The sequence below is a fragment of the Jaculus jaculus genome, chromosome 12 (assembly GCF_020740685.1).
Source record: "Jaculus jaculus isolate mJacJac1 chromosome 12, mJacJac1.mat.Y.cur, whole genome shotgun sequence".
Lineage (NCBI taxonomy): Eukaryota > Metazoa > Chordata > Mammalia > Rodentia > Dipodidae > Jaculus > Jaculus jaculus.
In genome coordinates this window covers 60,115,626-60,125,785 of record NC_059113.1, presented here as the reverse complement: position 1 = coordinate 60,125,785, position 10,160 = coordinate 60,115,626, and positions in this window count along the sequence as shown.

The following is a 10,160-nucleotide window of genomic DNA, read 5'->3' as shown; positions in this document are numbered from 1 at the left end:
CTGACTGCTACTACAGAATTGGTACCAAGGAGTGGGAGTTGTGAGATGAATCTAACCATGTGGATTTTGGTCTTTTGAAATTTTCATTTTGGAGGAATTGCATGGACTTGGTACTTGCAACTGAAGATGCCTTCTGGAGCAGTAGGCTAAGTATTATGGACTATTATGATGAGAGTTTGAAAATGCTAAATGTACTAAGAATTGTATTTTGAGGCTTGGCTTATAAACCATATAAGGGGTAGGAAATACTGCAGAGGACTTAGTTGGAACTAGGCTACTGGCATAAGGGCTGGCTGCATTCTGTTGCCTATGCCTAGAAAGTGTGATTAAGGTTAAATTTATAGTGGACTGATATGCTTGGCTAAAGATATGAGACTGAGAAATTTAAGATTTAAAATTGGAGAAATTCAAGCAAGTTTAAAATTTACTGACATAGAGACGGGTTTTAGGTTACTGAAGCTGCAATTGTCAAACACATTAGCAATCTTTAAATCATTAAAGTAATGGAGAAAATGCCTAAGGTGACCCCAACCCCAGAAAGACTGAATGGTAGAAATGTACTCTTTTGAAAGAAGAACTGAAAAGAAGAAACTCTTCAAGTCACAATTTATTTCATTCCTGAATTGAGAATGTGGCTGTGAGCCAGGCGTGATGGCACATGCCTTTAATCCCAGAAGCAGAGGTAGGAGTATTGCTGTGAGTTCGAAGCAACCCTGAGACTACATAGTGACATAGTGAACTCCAGGAGTTAAACCATAAATCACAACTAACATATTATATTTACAGCCATAATAGTAATTTTAAACTTAAAGGGGAACTTGGTGTGTTACAGCAGGGACATTTTATTCTTAAAAGATTATAGGGAAGAAAAAAACAAAACTAACTTGTGAACAGGTCTATTTGTTAGTTACAGGAAGCTCCTGGGGGGTGTGAGACTCTTGCCACCAAGAGTCTCCAAATGTCCTGCTTATCTGTCCTTAAGGATTTTGCTCAACAATGTAGGCTCAGGTAATGCTATTCAGACCAGCAAGAACATTTTGTTTATCTACCATCCCCATCTGCTTAAGTGTTTCATTCCATTCTTTTATGAGCTCCTACAGGGAAGTGAATTCTATTTTTCCGTAAGCTTGATATAAAGAAATGTAGATAAATATAATATCTTGCTCTTTATACAACTTCCATACTATAGACAACAAACCATGCTAATTCCTCCCCCACACTTTCTTCTTTGTAACTCCACTTTCCATCATACCCCTTTCCCCTCTCAATCAGTCTCTTTTATTTTGATGTCATCATCTTTTCCTACTATTATGATGATTTTGTGTAGATAGTATCTGGCACTGTGATGTCATGATATCCAAGCCATTTTGTGTCTGGAAGAGCACATTATAAAGAGTCCTACTCTTCCTTTGGCTCACATGTAGCATAGCTTTTTCTAGATTTCTGTCAGCTGATCTACAAGGAGGAGGTTTCAAGCTCAGCTCCAGTGGGATTTCTCAGTGACTTTGTAGCCCAAGCATGTGGAGTGTTCAGCAATAGGGTCTTACCATCTATTTCTGTGGGAAATCAAGAGCCTTGGCAATGGCTTATAAGGTTTTGGGGGCATCAGGGACCTCCCTGGCCAAAACTCACTGGCACTAAAAATTTTCTAGTAATAACCTATGATTCTGGTTGTGCCATTGTCCAAAAAAGTAGGTTTTCATATAATTTTCTTCTTCTTAGATTTTGATTAACCCTTTTTCCACCTTTCCTTTACTCAATCTCTTCCCCTGATCTCCTGAGACTACATAGTGACATAGTGAACTCCAGGAGTTGAACCATAAATCACAACTAACATATTATAGTTACAGCCATAAAAGTAATTTTAAACATAAAGGGGAACTTAAGTCTTTCCATCCCCAGTAATCTGTTCATATATATATGGTGCCATCCCCTTAAGTACCCACCCCTCCTCCTTCCCTTACATCTTCTTTCTAGCTACTGAGTCCCACACACACACCTTTGGTTTGTCAAGGTAGAGTCTCACTCTAGCCCAGGCTGACCTGGAATGCACTCTGTATTCTCAGGGTGGCCTTGAACTCACAGTGATCCTCCTACCTCTGCCTCCTGAGAATTGGGATTAAAGGCATGCACCACCATGCCTGGCTGCTACTGAGTTTTATTCCAACTCACATAAAAGTCCAAACATTTGTAGCTAGGACCCATATATGAAAGAAAACCTATACGACTTGGCTTTCTGAGGCTGGGTTACCTCACTAAGTATAATCCTTTCCAGGTCCATCCATTTCCCTGAAAGTTCCATAATTTCATTTTTTTTCCTGCTGAATAGAACTCCATTGTATAAATGTACCACATCTTCATTATTCACCCATCCATTGAGGGACAGATAGGCTGGTTGCACTTCCTAGCTATTGTGAATAGAGCAGCAATAAACATTGATGGGCAAGTATCTCTAAGGTAGGATGATGAGTCCTTAGGATATATGCCTAGGAGTGGTATAGCTGGGTCATGTGGTAGATCCATTTTTAGCTGTCTCAGGAATCTCCACACTGATTTCCACAATAGCTCTACCAGATTAAATTACCACAGTGTAGAACAGTTCCTCTTTCTCTACATCCTTGCCAGTATTTATTGTCATTTGTTTTCTTGATAATAGCCATTTTGACAGGAGATAGCATCTCAAAGTAGTTTTAATTTGCAATTCCCTGATGGCCTACTTATTTCTTAATAAAAGTATATGTATGTGATGTGAGCCTTTGTGTTATCCCAGTAAGTTACACGGAGCCTTAATAAGAATCCAAGGTTCTTACCATAATTACTAAAGTAATACAATCTTTCAACTGACCTAAATGGTTGGTTAACATGCTTATAACTGCTATAGTTACTGCTGTTTTTATCCTAGTTGCTTCTGTCATAGTAGTGACAAAAGTCACCTAATCTACTCTGACAACACACTTTGTATAGCAAACTGTGTAATGTAATGAGTGTCATTACCATACAACATGATGTTTTAAAAAAAAAAAAAAACAAAACTGAGCCAGGCATGGTAGCACACACCTTTAATCCCAGCACTTGGGAGACAGAGGTAGGAGGATTACAGTTACTTTGAGGCCACCCTGAAACTACATAGTGAATTCCAGGTCAGCCTGGGCTAGAGTTAAACTCTACCTCAAAAAACTAACAAAAGGGCTGGAAAGATGGCTTAGTGGTTAAGCGCTTGTCTGTGAAGCCTAAGGACCCTGGTTCAAAGCTTGATTCTCCAGAACCCATGTTAACCAGATGTACCAGGGGGTGCACATGTCTGGAGTTCATTTGCAGTGGCTGGAGACCCTGGCATGCCCATTCTCTCTCTCTCTCTCTGCCTCTTTCTCTCTGTCTATTGCTCTCAAATAAATAAATAAATAAAAATAAACAAGTTTTTTAAAACTAACAAAAACAAACAAACTAATACATTAGTTAATCAATTAAATCTTTCAGGGCTGAAGAGGTGGCTTAATGGTTAAATGCTTGCCTGTGAAGCCTAAGGACCCAGGTTCAAGGCTCAATTCCCCAGTACTCACATAAGCCAAATGCACAAGTTGGCACATGCATCTGGAGTTTGTTTGCAGTGGCTAGAGGCCCTGGTGTGCCCATTCTCTCTTTCTCTGTCTGTCACTCTCAAATAAATAAGTAAATAAATAAATAAAACTGTTAACCCAAAGTACACCTAATTAAATCAACTAACTATAACATATGTTGAGGACCATTTTCAGGCCACTAGGCTCCAGGCCACTTTAAGTTGTGGTTGGAAGCATAAATCCATATGTATGACTCCCCCCCCCAACCTTTAAAATAAATGTAACTGTACATGGGACAAAAATTTAAAAAACATCTCCAAGTGTCCTTACTTAATTATATTGCCATAGTAATTTATTGATTACATGACCAAGTTAGTCACATAGTACATCTTACAAAACAGTATTAAAATGGTATCTTTCTGGGCATGGTAGCACATGCCTTTAATTCCAGCACTCAGGAGGGAGAGGTAGGAGGATCACCATGAGTTCAGGGCCACCCTGAGACTAAATAGTGAATTCCAGGTCAGCCTGGGCTACAGAGAGACCCTACCTTGGAAAAAAAACATGTGTGTGTGTGTGTGTGTGTGTGTGTGTGTGTATGAGATATCTTGACAGCAGAACTTTACCAATTTTTTTGTTTTGTTTTGGTTTGGTTTTTGGTTTTTCAAGGTGGGGTCTCATTCACTCTAGCTCAGGCTGACCTAGAATTCACTAGGTAGTCTCAGAGTGGCCTTAACTCATGGCGATCCTCCTACTGAAAAAGGGAATGTAGAGGGACACAACAGACCTGGTTAAACATCCCCCTGCGCAGCCCTTGCCTTTAGGCACACATAATGGAGGTCACCACCCAAGTTGATCTTCCTGACAAATAAAGAAGTTCCACGAATCATTACCACAGGACTTATTGCAAAATGCAGGTGTTTTCTGTTATCTAAGGAATGGGATGACCCCTCTGTGTAATGTACCATGACCTTCCTGTGCCTCTCTGTTTCTAAACAACTTTGTGTTTACATAGCATAGAACATTTCTTGCCTCAGTTCCTCCTACATGACCTATGTAGTGAATACCATGTGACTTTTTTTGTAATGACCCCCTTATTTAATAGTAACTTAATGTAACTTTGTGGTTTAACTTCCATCTTATTTTTGCAATGAACATCTTGTGGTTTTCTCCAATACAAGCTGACACTCCCAGCACTTTGAGGCTGCATCCTGAGATCCAGACCTCTGGAGTGCAGCCTTGGTGCACCAGTTGCTTTCTTTTTTTACCCAAGAAAACTTTGCCTCACATTCCGTGAATCAATGGTCTTATTTGTGCGACACCGGACCCCACTATACTACCTCTGCCTCCCAGGTACCAGGATTAAAGGTGTGTGCCACCACGCCACACTAGCCAACAATTTATTTATAAGCAGAGAGAGAGAGAGACTGTCCGAATCTGATTAGTAAAACAGATTCGTTAAAAAGGGTGCAGAACATATCTGGTTAGCAAAGCAGATCTGGTTAGAGAATACAAACTAGTTTAAAATAATTTTGATTAATATTTAAGTTTAGTTGTCAGGTGACAGTGTTGGCTATATTTGAACACAGAGAGCATACACATTCTATCCTTTAAGTATCTCTAGGTTACAAGTATAGGCAGAACATTTTAGTAGCCATGAAAACAATATTTTATCAATAACTTTAAGACAATTGATTTTAATGTAGAAATTGTATGCCAGGAAAAGACAAGACAGTATAAAAACTTAGCATCTGTGTTTGAAAACAACTTTGGCTAGTCTGTATATACCAATGTAAGTACCAATTACCCCCCAAACAGGAAGTAGAACAGCAATTTAAGATTATTTTAGGGCAGGACACATGTCTTAAGTATCAATATTTTTATAAGTAATGAATTTAAGATACCATAAATGAGACAATTAATTAAGTGAAACCTTTACTGAGACTGATTATACATAGCTCAAGAATAAAATAAAAATTGGTCATTGTTGAGTTAAGCAAGCCTGATTTTAATATACATTAGAGACAATATGACAGACACAAAGTAATTTCTTAAATAAGTACCTTATATCATTGAATAATTTTAAGGCTTAACTAAAGAAATATTTATGACTGTTATATGAAGCTTAGACAAACTAAATTAACACTGTTTGTATATAATGGATTTTTCTAAGACATGGGGAGTTTTTTCAGTTTTTCTAAGAACAAAATCACATTGTCACTTTTTAAGACTTAGATTATAATCTCAATGATAATCATCTAGCAAAACTAGCATGAACAATATAAGAACCATCTTAAAGTTAGAGTTTTAGCCAGGAATGGTGATGCATGCTTATTGATAGCTAAATATTGTGGACTTCGTATAAACTAAATTACAATATTCTGATATCTGGAAAAGTATGATATTAACAAAAAGTAGAGTTTACATATTTAAGGCACATGATGCTATAGAGAATAAACTATGAACAAAAGATTTATTGACAGAATATTTTAAATCTTATTTTATTTTTTTCTAAGTTTTTAAAAATATTTTCCATGATTATAAAAAATATCCCATGGTAATACCCTCCCTGCCCCCCCCCTCCCCTTTGAAATTCCATTTTCCATCATATCCCCTCCCCATCTCAATAAATCTCTTTTATTTTGATGTCGTGATCATTCCCTCCTCTTATGATGGTCTTGTGTAGGTAGTGTCAGGTACTATGAGGTCATGGATATCGAGGCCATTTTGTGTATTGACAGAATTTTAAATAAACAAGAAATCTATATTGTATAGTAACATTTTTGGCTTAAATATGAAGACATAAAAATTTTTATAATTTTTTTAAAGTTCATCAGAAGTGGGATACCTTTATATAATATACACATATACGTATTTTAAATGAGATTTAGCACTTTTAAAAGCTAAATTAGATGTTCATCCAATCTATAAGTCAGTTTCTGAAATTAATTTAGCTATATTTAACATACCCCAATGAATAGAGTAACTGGACTAAACTGCCATGATATAATGAAAAAAGGAGACAAGTCTCATGGGAAAGAGAGGGAATGGCATGCCAGGGCCACTTGCCACTGCCAACAACCTCCAAATGCATGCTCCACTATGTGCATCTGGCTTTGTAAATAAGCATCTTTTTTTTAATTAATTTTTTTTTAATTTATTTGAGAGCGACAGACACAGAGAGAAAGACAGTTAGAGGGAGAGAGAGAGAATGGGCGCACCAGGGCTTCCAGCCTCTGCAAACGAACTCCAGACGCGTGCGCCCCCTTGTGCATCTGGCTAACGTGGGACCTGGGGAACCGAGCCTCGAACCGGGGTCCTTAGGCTTCACAGGCAAGCGCTTAACCGCTGAGCCATCTCTCCAGCCCGTAAATAAGCATCTTTAACTGCTCAGCCCAAAATAGATATTTTTACTCTCTTCCAAATCAATTTTATAGAACTATACTGAATTCCAAACATACACAAAATTTTATGACACAACCTATAACTATCTATAACTCTGCCTGTGGTACTTTGGTAAATTTGTTCAGTAATGACATAAGTTAAATTTAAAGTATTAAGACTGTTTGTTGGAAGAATTGAGGAATTACATCATAAATCACAACATAACTTTGTTTAGAATTTTCTTTTACTGTTCACCATGAAGTCAATAGTTTTCAAGTGTGTGACAGGTAAACAGCGCTTAATGTTTCAAATGTGGTCTATTTACCTTATAAAACGGGGGGAGAGAGAGCAAATAATTCCTCTGTTAGGTTTTTTTTTTTTTTTTTTTTTTTTTTTTTTTTTTTGAGGCAGGGTTTTAGATATAGTAACCCTAGGAGAGAATGAAATATTAATGAGTATTTTAACCTTACAATTTAGTTAAAAGATTGACAAATAGAGCAATCTACTTAACTTGACCTGGTACTCTAAACTCAGTCTTTCATGACCATTATTATGACCAGATTACCATCAAAGAGTTAAAGTTAAATTTGCAACCTGAATACCATAGCAACCTGCTACCAGCCAGGGCCACACTTTGTTAGTCTGATGTAAGCCCTAGGCTAATAGTCGTTTTATATCTCAAGAAGTCTGTAATCTGATTAAGTACTTTGTCTTTAACCTTCTGTTTAAGCCTACTCATACCTTCATCTACATACATCTATGTTAACAATCTATGTCACCACTCTGTAACAATCTTTCTCATCAAACATATAACATCCAACATTTAAAGTTTCCTTTATAGTTTATCTTCTTTAGTCAGTTCATCTCATAACTACCAACAAAAACTTTTATTGTCCTTACCATAAGACTTTTTTTTTTTTTTTTTTTTTTTGAAGTAGGGCCTCTTTCTAGTTCAGGCTGACCTGGAATTCACTCTGTAGTCTCAGGATGGCCTCAAACTCACAGCAATCCTGCTACCTCTGCTTCCCCAGTGCTGGGATTAAAGGCATGAGCCGCTACCACACCCAGCCATAAGACTTTTAATATGGCCATTTAAGTTTTTTTTTTTTTTTTTCTCAAAAGGCCTTTTGAAATAACTTTTTTGAAAGAGTAGATCAGATTTGATTTATGCTATTTACCCAGAATAAACATACATATTTTGGAACTTTCTTTCTTGTAACTTTCCTGAAACACATTTTTTTAAAAATATGAAAGCAGGCTTAAACATTATTAGAAATTTTAGAAATATTTTATAAATTTAGTATTGAGTACTTCTAAATTTTTTTAAAATTTAATTTATTAGTTTTCTTTTCAGTAAATACAGGCAGTTTGGTACCTTTATTTAGGCTCATCTGTGATCTACCCCCTCCCATTAGACCCTCCTTGTTAATGAAAATGGGTCGTGCATTGTGGAGTTAGCCCCCAGTTATTGGTATGATAAATGTCTCTGCAAATCATGACCCAACATGTGACCCTGACATTCTTTCCGCTCCCTCTTCCGCAAAATTTCCCTGAGCCATGTTGGGTTCATTTTTGGTCTGCTTCAGTGCTGAGGTGTTGGGGGCCTCTGAGGCTCTGGCTCTCTGATTTGGTAGGAGTTGATTTTTCTCTGCGTTGGTCTCCTTCCCCTTTGTGCTGGTATCCAGTTCACAGGAAAACATCACCCTTGCTTATTTCGCCAGTTGTCCTTAGTTTCAGTTGGGCCCCTTTTGAGGTATGTTGGGGCAGCACTCTTCTTAGGATCTGCATCTATCTGGAAAAAAGAAGCAGATTCTCCAACGGAGAGTAAGTTAGCACCCGGAAAATTGAGATAACACTTACTTTTTTTGATAGACAGTATGATAGGTGTAGGCCCTCTTATACCCCGTGATTGATGGTAGCTTGATATTGTAGAGTGGGCTTGTGTTTGGGTATGGTTCTGACTTGTTTCCTAGTTCCAGCTATGGATCTAGTACCACTGAGGGGATCAGTTAGCCAAATCAAGAGCAATTGGTTCCTCACCATGGCTGTGTACCACTATTGCACTTGTGTGGGCATCACATCCGGTTATTTGTTGCTAATTAGGTTAAACAATGTGTTGCTTGGACAGATCTTGGTCATTTCCCCCAGTCGCCTATGTAGCACCTTCTGGCACTAGACACGCTGACTGTCTGGGGACTGACTCTCTCCTGGCTTCCAGCCATGTCATTCCATTTTACGCGTCAGCTGCATATGGAGTCTTCAGCAATAGAGTCTTACCACTGCCCTTTGGTGGGTCATCAAGAGTACTTCTAAATTTAAATATAAGTCTTGGGCTATTGTCTGTTAGTAGTTCCATAGAAGTATAGAAAGACAAAATAAATGTAAAACAGTTACAAACATTTAATAAAAAAGTCCCCATCTGCCGGGCATGGTGGCACACGCCTTTAATCCCAGCACTCGGGAGGCAGAGGTAGGAGGATCGCCGTGAGTTCAAGGCCACCCTGAGACTCCATAGTGAATTCCAGGTCAGCCTGGGCTAGAGTGAGACCCTACCTCGAAAAACCAAAAAAAAAAAAAAGTCCCCATCTGTTTACAGCGACTTGGCATTCATCCATCATCAAGCTGGGGCCAGGATCCTGAGATTCCCTGTGCTTACAGGCCCCTGGCTCTGCAAGGCAGAGAAGGTAAGAAAGAGCTTTTTTTCTCTCTTCATAAATTCTAGGGAGAGTTTTGGACTTACCTCAGGGCTACAAGACTGCTTTCTGATCCTGCCATTTTACAATTCTTTAAGAGGAGGAGAAACTTGTTGCTTTTATTTTTTATTTTTATTTTTTTTTGCATATGATCTTAATGACTTTTCGTGTTCCTTCTGAAGGACGCTCAACAGTAAAAATTGGCTCTGTTATCTCTTACAGTGGGCTTGGTGGAGAACATCCTCACAATGAAATGGCACTGCTCAGAATAGAAATCATTCTGCAGCCTTAGGGCTGTGAACCACATACATACTCACACACATTCATTTCAAGTGTAATTTTCATATAGACTCTGAAAATAATTTCCCCTTTACTCATTCATTCATTTGTTTATTCAGAAGTTATGCATTCCCATTTTAATTTTTATTTTATTTACAACTTCAGAGACTAAACCTTGTTACCAGTCAGGGGGTTAGGGAGCTGGAGGAGCCAGAGGAACAGTTGGGGTGAGGTAGCTAGAAGGACC